This window comes from Tachypleus tridentatus, chromosome 8 (genome assembly GCF_004210375.1).
Source record: "Tachypleus tridentatus isolate NWPU-2018 chromosome 8, ASM421037v1, whole genome shotgun sequence".
Lineage (NCBI taxonomy): Eukaryota > Metazoa > Arthropoda > Merostomata > Xiphosura > Limulidae > Tachypleus > Tachypleus tridentatus.
In genome coordinates, this window is record NC_134832.1 from 122,889,012 (window position 1) to 122,900,586 (window position 11,575).

The 11,575-nt window shown below is 31.0% G+C and overlaps 1 protein-coding gene across 1 annotated transcript in view; it reads right to left on the bottom strand.

Annotated features, from left to right (window-relative positions):
* LOC143223377 (serine/threonine-protein kinase Doa-like) overlaps window positions 1–4,776 on the bottom strand; it is a 44,669-nt gene extending 39,893 nt beyond the window's left edge. Inside the window, exon 1 of the mRNA XM_076451284.1 lies at window positions 4,584–4,776. The gene's annotated coding sequence lies outside the window, so the exon portion shown is untranslated. The remainder of the gene's footprint in view (window positions 1–4,583) is intronic.
* Between the last annotated feature and the right edge of the window lie 6,799 nt (window positions 4,777–11,575).

Genomic DNA, 11,575 nt, shown 5'->3' on the forward strand with positions numbered 1-11,575 from the left:
AGTATCAATATTAATGATTTTTTGTGCCCAGAAATTTTTTTATTTTAGTCTTTCTCATAAATATATAAGAGTTGCAAAAACCAAATTATGTAGCAGATGACACTTGTATAAACATGTGAAAGGCTTTATCTGAAAACCTATTTCCATCTACTGTTTTTTAATTAGTCACTGCAATTCCTTGAAGTTATAATTGTGAAACTTAAGTGAATACTTAACATGTTTAACAGCAAAGAATTAGTGTCAGTGAAAAACATTAAGGAAGACAGTTTGAGTTTTTGACAGTACAATAGTAAAGTTTCTTACAATGCAGCTCTGAAAACTTCAAACAAATATTAATTACTTTCAATATATTTTACCAAAACTAGATTATGATAATATTCATTACTTTCACATCCAGTTTAGCTAAAATTCTCCAATTACAAATATTTAAATACAGAGCAAAAACTCCAAGAAAGGCTTTCTTAAACCCCAAAATGGTTGAAAATCATTTCCACATAGGAGAATTTTCTCCAGGCATACCACACCATTTAACCTCTAAATCTTCACAAAAGCTAGTAACAACCTTGTGTACACTTAAATGGATAAGCATTATGAGTATGAAAATACAAATATAGCTAAGAAAATAATTATGGTTGTCTGGCCCCATAAAAAATTTCATTGAACTACAACTTTATAAATGTATTTCAGTAATTCTGGTATAAAATTGTAGATAATTCAAACTTTAACATGATCCATTAGTTAATTTCTTAATTTAAAAGTAAATATTAAAAAGAAATACTAAATATTGATTTTTTTTTGTAAAGTGGAATGTGGAATGCAGCATTAATTTAAATTAGATGTTTGTGATGCCCACATACAGTCTATAGTTTCTTATGAATAATGAACTCAACCAACAGCTAGAATCTAAAATAAGAACCTTTTATCTTATCTGTTTGCTGAGATACTGCTAAACTCATTGAATGAAACAGTGACCTTGCCCATGTCTTTCCAATTATGAAAATACACCTACATCTGTCTACATGTGAATAATCAATGTAAAGCCCAGAATGTCCCCCATGTGGTTCTTATGCTTTGCAAGTATTCACTTAGGAAACACTTCTTTTCATGGCAGATTTCAAATAAGGTGACACTTTAGTGAGCTCGAAATTTATATTGGGTTGAGGAATAATTCGTGAGCGTTTTCCAAGTTAAACAAATATATTCATAAATGAAATGCTTTCGCAAAATATTTCATGTCATTTGGTAGATAATTTTTTGCTCTAATAGATGGTGTGTTTGATTTTCATATGTCTTTAATTTTTGCTTTCATTTTCAGCTCATTAAATGGAATGTCAAGTGGACAAAATCGAGCATTTTCTACACCATCTGCTTTTCACATGTAATTTCTTGCAATTTCGTTTAAAACAATGCATACTATATACCTAGGTATTACATGAAATAAAGTATCATAATAAATGTTTTGGGTGTAATGTGTTCATGCATTGAAGTATTGTATAGTCTTGCATGTAATGCTTGAATTAAATTATTTAAAAACACTCACGAATTATTCCTCAACCTAATATTTTCACAGACTCAAATATAAATTTACAAATTGTAGTGGAATTCTATGGTACTGATATAATGATTTACAATTTTGTGTTATGCCAAAATGTGTATATATATATAAAACCTGAAAAAGTTGTTTTCGTTCGCATCCTCCACATGTTCAGTTGCTGAGCCTTTTACAATTTTGCACTTGGAAGATATAAACATTTTTTAGGTTTTATATATACAGTTAAGTAACCAAAACATCATAAATTACTATATCATTACCACATAATTCCATTATAATTTACCAAGCTTAATAATTAAGTTGTATTGAGGTAAAAAAAAGAAAATACGAAACTTCAAGCAGACCAAAGACACAACCTTTCTCCTTCATTTCTTAGTTTGAAAGTGATAGCCTTTTAACAAAATAAAATGGCTTAGAATACCACAAGTGGGACATTATAAGCTGTTAATTGTTTACTCATGTCATATGTTGAAATAAATGTATGTAAGGGACTGTATCCAAAAATGTAAAGACGTAAGCAGAGCTACTGTGTATCTGATACAGTACATAAGCCACATCCCAACAAAATAAGAGATATGAGATGAGGTTTTTATTTTATATTACAGCTTGTCACTATTGGTAATGAGTCCCTAATTCATACAAAGCTAGACTTAGTATTTTGACATCATAAACATCTAACTGTAACCAGTACTAGGTTCAACAAACCACATAACTCATGAAAACTAATAATTAAGCAAGTTCTTTTAATATTTACTTTAAAATTAAGAAATTAACTCATACATAATATTCAACTTAGAATTACAATCTACAATTTCATACCAAACTATCTGAACAAAATTTCATAAAATTGTATTTCAATCAAATTTTTAATTCAAGTCAAAAATCATGATGACAAAGCCTTTGACCCATTATAAAAGGGTTACTCATAGCATGAAAATCACTTCACACTTGTGATAAAACACTTGATATACTTTCACAAACAAATCTTCTGTAGAAATAATTTTAAAATTGATTTTTGTGCACAAAAACTTGCAATCTTTACTAAATATCTATCAAATTTTGTGAAGATACACATACTGCATCAAAAGTGTGTATACAAATTTGTGAATATTACACCAAGCCTGTCACAAAAGAATTAATAAACTTGTATATTCTTCATACAACCACTATACAAACCATGAATTAGTATTTCCCCAATCTTAAAGTTACACTAAGACCACAGCCATTTCTCCATCCTGGTAACAATTATCATAAAACTTTATTATTATATGAAAGTATATGTTAAAGTACCAGATGCTAAATGAAAGTTTGGTGTTCTTCAAATCAAGCAAGTTGTATATTTGATGTGTAAACTGAACATCAGTTTAACTATTTTGGAAAGTTGAGTGTGAAACTATTTAATATTTTAACCAATTTAAATTTACTTTAACCCTTTTGCAATGGGCTCAGTATAACAAAGTTTGTATACACATTTACACATGTGTAAAGATTTGTTTGTGAAAGTATAGTGTTCTATCACAAGTGTGAAGTGATTTTCATGCTATGATTAACCCTTTTATAATGGGTCAAAGGCTTTGTCATCATGATTTTCAACTTGCATTAAAAATTTGATTGAAATGCAATTTTATGAAATTTTGTTCAGTAAGTGTGGTACTAAATTGTAATTTAAAGTTGAATATTATGTATGGGTTAATTTCTTAATTTTAAAGTAGATATTAAAAGAACTTAAATATCAGTTTTTATGAGTTACATGGTTTGTTGAGCCTAGTACTGGTTACAGTTAGATGTTTGTGATGACATTAACTTTTGGTATTCTATGTGTAACTTCACAAAATTTGGTAGACATTCAGGAAAGATAAAGTTTTTAGGTAGACATAAAATCAGTTTTTTTAATGAAATAAAATTTTTTTTTAAATATCAAGACTGTTTCATTACTAGTCCAAGTGTGTAGAGATTTCATGTTATGATTAAAAAACAATTCATCCTACAAATCTCATTTCATTTGTATAATCTCAAACCTCCTAAATACATTTAATGTGTGTGTTTTCAGTAAAACTTTTATTTTCTATATCCTAACACTCTGGTATATATCCATTGAAAAACAAATCACAAAAATAAATACAATACAATTTTTTTTTTTCATGCTAAACAAATGTTTAGTCTAAGTAGCTTCAGCCTCACAATGCTACAAATTTATTATATTGACCTTCCAGTCATGCCTAGCTAAAATTATACAACTTGCATTGATAATGTGCATGTGCAGTTATATTACCGTATCAAATAATATAAAACTGACCTTTACTCTTTACAAAGTGACCCTGTCTTGCCTGTGTTTTAGTGGACTAGTATTTTGTAATATAGTCACATTTCAATCATTATTATCACTATTTAGAAATGTTATGAAACATTTGTCTTAAAATATAAAACAAATTAAAAATGTAAAACATTATCTTCTAGCTATGACCTTTGAACTTCGTTGCTGCTGAATATAGGTTGCTAAGCCTTAAAATTTATGATGCAAGAGATTATTAATTTTTTTTTAGGTTTTACACACACAGTTCAATTACAGAAAAAATCATAACTCTACTACTAACACAGAATATCACTATAAATTTATTAAGCTTAGTAACTAACTGTATTTAAGTTTAAAATATATCAAACTTAAAGCAGACTAAAAATACAACTTACCCAGTTGAAATCTTTGTTTAAAAGAATGTGGTAACCATTTCATATATTAAAATGGCTTTTTGTAGCTTATATCACAACAAAAGCTGTTTCAAGAACTTAAATTCATGTTACAAAAGGCTTTGAAAGGAATAAAGTAGAGATTTTGCACACCAATAATGGCGACTTGTATTAGCTTACAATAAGTGACGTCATCCTGAATTAGTTATGGTGAGACAATAATACACTGCATTGCAGTTTCTCAACTAGACGTAACATCGATAGTTTAAGCCTAAACGATTAATTTGTATTAAAGACAAATTTACAGACTATCTAAAGCTTAAAGACAATATGAAAGAATACTTACCGTAACGTTTTTTAAGAAACTTTATTAAGTTTACCTTCTCTTGTCAACAAAATTCGGTAGAATTTGGAAAATACTGACAAAGAACTGAAATACCTCACTTCCCAACGTCAGACAAAAGCTCAATCAATGAAATTACCGATGACGAAAGCATTAGTTCTAACACTTTGCCACCAGGTTGTATACAATCAGAATACCTTACTGTTGCAAATACAAATGGAAATTTACTAATTCAAATTTATGGATGCTTCGGAGAATTATGATTCATTAATCCAGTCTACAAATAATAACAACAAATTATGACAACGTAATGCTATAGCCTCCCATATATTAACTAAACTTCAAAAATATAACCAGTGGTATAGTACTAAATAAAGAAGTGAGGTAGTGCGTTTTATGTTAGTAATGTTGTATTTATTATGTTGCCTATATATAAAAATACATATTTCAGAAATATTAACTATAAATTATAACTGAAACTACATTTGAAAATGTTGCAATGAATATTACATTTATCTCACCTTCAACTTTTTAATTACTGAATAACGTACTAACAGAACTTCCAAACTTGTTACACAGTGAGTTGTTTCGACTCAGCTACTCTTTTTCGTGTATTAGTTGCTGAATGACGACACATGAACCATTTGTATAGATAGTTGTTTGGTTTCCAAATTCAAATCACAAGAGCATGAAGCGAATGAACATTTGATTAACAGCTTAGACCTCGTTTCCCTAATTATAATGTTCATGCTGCTCAAACTCCAAAACAAATAAATTTGGATCATTTAATTCGGCTATATCAAATTTTAAATAGACTATTCAAGTGCTTCTAAGAGCGGTGAACTCATCTATCAGAATAACAATTTTTCCTTTTATTTCGAATATATGCGTTTGTAGACTCTTAATCTCATTTCTTGTGCAATATGGCTAATTATATTAGTAGCAGTAAATCGCAAACTCAAACTTTGTAGAATTTCTGTGCCCTTTTATTCTTAGAACTGCAACAGATCAAAATGGTTAATATATGGTTTATTATTTTTTGTCTATATTATTTTTTCATATCGAGTTAGTTACCGTATTTCAAAAGCAGGTGAAGTTCATACAATTGCTAGAAGATTTGATAAAATCATGCGCAAAAGATTTGGTAGAGTGCATGACTGATGAGAAATTTCTTAAAAACATTTACTCTGTGTCTCTTTCTGACAAACTCGGTTTCTCGAAGAATCAAGTATATTTCAGCAAATTGCTTAATAGAGTTAAAATGGCGAGTGAAAACGAGTCCAACGTTTTCGCTTCACATGAATGAATCAACAGATTTCGCAGGTTATGCGACGTTGCTCGTGTTTGTTCTCCATATTCACGAAGCTAGTTTTAAAGAAGACCTGCTAATTTGCAAACCTATGCCTACTCAAACAACAGGCGAAGAAATATTTAAACTGATCGATTTTTTTATGGAAGAACGTGAAACCAATAACAACTTTGCTCAATTATTTGCATTGATGGGGCAGCAGCTATGATTGGACGCATAAAAAAGGAAAACCCGGACATCGAGAGTGTCCACTGCTGTCTTCATCGTCATGCACTTGCAATGAAACGAATGCCAGAAAACTTAAAAGAGGTATTGGGTGATGTCATAAAAATAGTTAATTTTATAAAATCAAAACCATCCAATGCGAGGATCTTCAGTTTACTTTGTGAAGATATGGGAAGTTTGCATAAACATTTGCTGCTTCATGATAAAGTCCGATGGCTTTTTCGGAGAAAAGTGCTTGCTCGGGTTTATGAACTGCGTGAGGAGATAGTTTCTTTTCATTTGAATGTCATTTTGAACTTGCATGCAAATTAAGGGGCAAATGCTGGATACAGAAAGTGGATTAATTTTCGCGTAGTTGCCAATCTAAATGAAGTAAATGCTACAATACAGGGTGCCATGGTAACGTACTTTAAAGCTTAGAGTAAAATGCAAGTGCTTCAACGTAAGCTAAAACTTTTGAGTGAGTATATACTTATAGAAGAACTTGATTGCTTCGAAAATCTCAATGGCTTTTTCCTTACGATTGAAATTTCCTTAAGTGAAGATGCAAAAGTTTCAGTCTTGCAGCACATATCTGATTTGTGTACAACTACTGGGGAGTACTTCCCTCTTCAAATAGAAAAATTATTGTGAATTCAAAATCTCTTTGTTGACTCTGCAAATGCCAATGATTTTCCTTTTAAAGAGAAAAAACAGCGTATACAAATTTCAACTGATTACACCATAACAACAAAATTTCAGCAGGAAAAAAATTACACAATTTTGGATTCAAATGGCCGTGGAATACCCTGAAATAAGTAACAGAGCTTTGAAAATTTTGATGAGTTCTCCAACAATATATTTTTGTGAGGAAACATTTTCACTTTATACAGCCACAAAGACGAAATTTAGCAACAGGCTAAATATTGAAGATGATTTGCGCTTACAGGTAACAACCAAAACTCCAAATATTGAACTACTTTGTGAACAAGAGCAAGCCCATCAGAGCCACTAATAAATGAAAAAGTACACAGTACTTTTAGTGATATAAGTTTTGCAAGCAGAAATTTTTGAACAAGTAAGTAGAAGTAAAAGTTTTTCTATAAATATTGATATTTTTAATAAATTTATATTATAAAAGCTTTGAAGTAAACTTCATCTGGTGCTAGTGACCGATTGTTTCTATTTTTAGTGTATTTTTTATTTAGGCTCCGGAATGTTTTTTTCTTTCTGATGTGAACCTCAGCAGGTCTAAAAAGTCTGGGAACCCCTGCTTTATACAGTCACTATGCTAAAAAGATACCGATTAACCTTACACTGTGTTTATGAAGCTGGGAAAATTTCTATCAGTGATGTCAAACTGCAGTGTCATTTAAACTGTCTAATGCCTCGGTGGCGCTTCATTGCTTTATTTTAAAAATATTTGTATTTCAGCTGCCAACAATGAAATGAACATAGGAAATAGGTGTGAAAACATTAGAAGTAGAATTTCTCAGAAGATTTACTTTAAAATATCAAAGTCCATTGTAAAGAAGTCCTGACAGTACTATTTATTTTGTTTCGTCGAACTTCCAAGTCAGTTGCTAACAATATAGGAACTACAGAAGATAAGTGTGAGAAGTGTATACTCCGACCATGAGTTGTTTGGAACTTTATGAGCAACACTAACAGGACTACATATTTTACTTTGCAATTTACAATCCTTCCCTTCATTAAAATTTGATTATTCGCTTACAGTCGGGTTGAAGGGATTAATGATTCTTTTTCGTGTTTCTTCTTAGAGTGGATAAAATTTCACGAAGTTAGAGATTTGTAAGGTCGGTTTCGTTCGAAATTGTCAGAGAACCATGTTCCGTTAAAAATAAAAGCAAGAAAACACCATTTCCACGTGTTCCCACACCACTGAATATAACCTCCATTTTCTCACAGTCTAATTTAGTAAGATGTGACAAAGCTAAAAACAGACATATAATAAAGTTATTATAAAGATGGTTAAGATTTTAAAGGCATATAATCACAGTTAAGAATGTCTGCTAACCTGAGTGCTGTCGCAAGACAGGCTTTTTTGTAGGATCCTTGTAAGTAAGCAATCTACATTTTATTTTTATTTTCAAATGGTTTAAATGTTGCAATCGAGTTGTAAAAAAAATTAACAAAAGAGTCTATCTGAAATCTATTTGCTCTCTTTCCATACTCTAATCTGAATTTGCACTGTTTAAATGCGCTATTAAAAAATAACTTATAAACATGACTTTTCCAGTTTTTATTCATTGTTATGCAAAACACAAACATTTGATGGTATAAATTGTTATATGAAGCATATTTGATAATGTGTTTAACAAACTATCGTATTATGGTGTCCAATGCTGAGACAGCGGTAAGTCTTCGGATTTACAATGCTAAAATCAAGGGTTCGGTTACCCTCCGTGGACACAAAAGATCGCCCAATGTGGCTTTGTTGTAAGAAAAACACACAAACACACGTATTGCGGTATGTTATATATTACTTTTTATCTCGGACGAACCTTCGATTTCTTACGTTACATATTACGATTTCAAATAACCATAAATTTTAATATTAATTTAGAATTTAATTGAATGTCAATACGCATCAAAGTTATAATATTTATCAACAAGATTGATACACACAGTTTTGTTTTCTTAACAAAAGTATGTTTTAATATAACAATAATACAATTTATAATAATTGTTATTACAAATAATGACTTATATATAAAAGTTTTTGGCCTAGCGCGTTAAGGCGTGCGCTTCGTAATCTGAAGATCGCGGGTTCGCGCCCGAGTCGCGCCAAACATGCTTGCCCTCCCAGCCGTGGGGGCGTTATAATGTGACGGTCAATCCCACTATTCGTTGGTAAAAGAGTAGCCCAAGAGTTGGCGGTGGGTGGTGATGACTAGCTGCCTTCCCTCTAGTTTTACACTGCTAAATTAGGGACGGCTAGCACAGATAGCCCTCGAGTTGCTTTGTGCGAAATTCCAAAACAAACAAACAAACAAAAATAAAAGTTTTACAAACTTACCAACAATACTGAGTCTTCTATCTGGTATGGAACTGAATATTTTGTAGATGGTTCACGACGAGCAAATTAATTCTATGTTGATATCAATACATTTCACACAAGAGGTAATCTATCTCTCGCTGCTCACACGTGAGTTTTTCACAGACAAAGAACGTAATTTCCTCGTAGAAATATTAACTTTCGAGTTAAGCAGTTTGTAATATTCGATATCAATAAACGTTCTTGGGCAAATATCTATAGTTTCCCAATTAATAAACTTTTATCATATTTATAGTTCACTAACTGTAGCAAATCAATAATATTAAAACTGTCTTTCCACATTGTGCTGGTTATCTTTATAAGCTTTAAGGCGGGATTCTCGGAAGTTCAATTTTCAAAAATGTAAAACTTATATTTTACTTCTTACATTCGAGAATCTTCTACAGATTTAGAGAACAGGTGAGACTTTCGCAATACACATTTAACAATATAAGTTACATATATTTCTAAATGTATATTAAACTTAAACAAACATAGATATCAAGATAAGTATTAAATCCATTACAGGTACAACATAAAATTACACTTTCGAACTATATCAGCTCTTTGATCGCTGTCATCAATAAAAAAAACTAAGTGTTTCAAAGAGCACACATTTATAGATGTGGAAGACGTATCGAGCCAGGTTTCTCTATAACGCAATAATAGCTTTAATACACACATATATACTTATGATTATTATTTGACTAGAATTGAAAAATAGCTTCAAAATACCTAAATAGTCATGGGGATCTCCTAAAATTGTTTTCAGCTTAATCAAAAAATAAAAATAATTTGTTCGTTTGTTGTAAAGTTTGTTGAAATACACAGTGAGCTATGTTCACTGTAGGTATCGAAACCCAATTTCTGACATCATAATCCCATTAACGAACAACTGTGCCACCGGAAAGCTAAAAAAAAAAAAAAAAGCTTAACATATATGCTGTGTAGTTAGCAGGGTGGTACTTAACAAATTAATATATCCGTTAGTCAGATATGTCATGATACATTATAAAATAAGGCAGGGGTGAAAATAGTTTGGAACAAAGAGGGCTTAACTACTAGGTAAGAAAATCACTAATTACAATATAAAATAAGGGGTCAAATGGAACTGAAATACTGTTATAGGGTTAATTGAATATTCTAGAGAACCTACGGTGAGTAACAGGTGGTTACATGCTATAAATAGTCTTCACTGTGCACGACTGAATTTCGAGTTGACTATCCATAATTACGTAAACCTGTGAGCGATGATCAAAACGAACTTCGTATAAATTCGACGATTTTTCTTCATCTAGTTCATAGTATTGTTGAAGAGTTGTTCTTTCGTTTGAGGGATTCTTTTGGACCATTTGATAACAATAAATAAAGGATAAGAAATTCTATCAATGTAATAACTATCTATTTACTCTTTAACGTTGGCTTTGAAAAAGGGTATGTAACAACGTGTCCACCGCTGGTACAGTGGTAAGTCTATGGATTTACAACACTAAAATCAGGGGTTTGATTCCCTCGTTGGACTCAACAGATAGTCATGTAACAGCGTTTCTCAAAGAAAAACAGAAAAATTCATACAATCAAATAATATATATATGTGTTCTTATTGAGCGTCTAAACGCTAAAACCAGTAATATTTTCAATATTTAATGACATCAAAACAAAAAAATACGGATAAACTGGTGACACCAGAAATATTCAGAGATATGCCTACAAAAAAATTGTGTCTCAGCCATGGGAAGAAACGTGCAATACTCTCTAACACACAGTTCAGTGATAAAAGTCATCTACCTGGCTCAAACAATAGTATGCAATGAAATCGATAGATATTACAATATGAAAACGAGACAATAAAGGTGTGTAATTTTATAGATGAGGCATTTAACCATCACATACTACGTCAAGCACGTGGAGAATGAAATAAGCACTCATGATATTTCATGCAAAAACATACTGAACAAGTCGTGAGGTGCATCATGTATGTATTTACAAAAAAACACTGAACAAGTCGTAAGGTGCATCATCTATGTATTTATCATTTACAAAAAAATACTGAACAAGTCGTTAGGTGCATCATAATATATTTACAAAAAACACACTGAACAAGTCGTTAGGTGCATCATCTATGTATTTACCATTTCCAAAAACATACTCAACAAGTCGTTAGGTGCGTCATATATGTATTTACCAAAACACACTGAACAAGTCGTTAGGTGCATCATAATATATTTACAAAAAACACACTGAACAAGTCGTTAGGTGCATCATCTATGTATTTACCATTTCCAAAAACATACTCAACAAGTCGTTAGGTGCGTCATATATGTATTTACCAAAACACACTGAACAAGTCGTTAGGTGCATCATATATATATTTATTTACAATTTAACTATTTTTTGTTGTTTGTTTGTATTTGAATTTTGCGC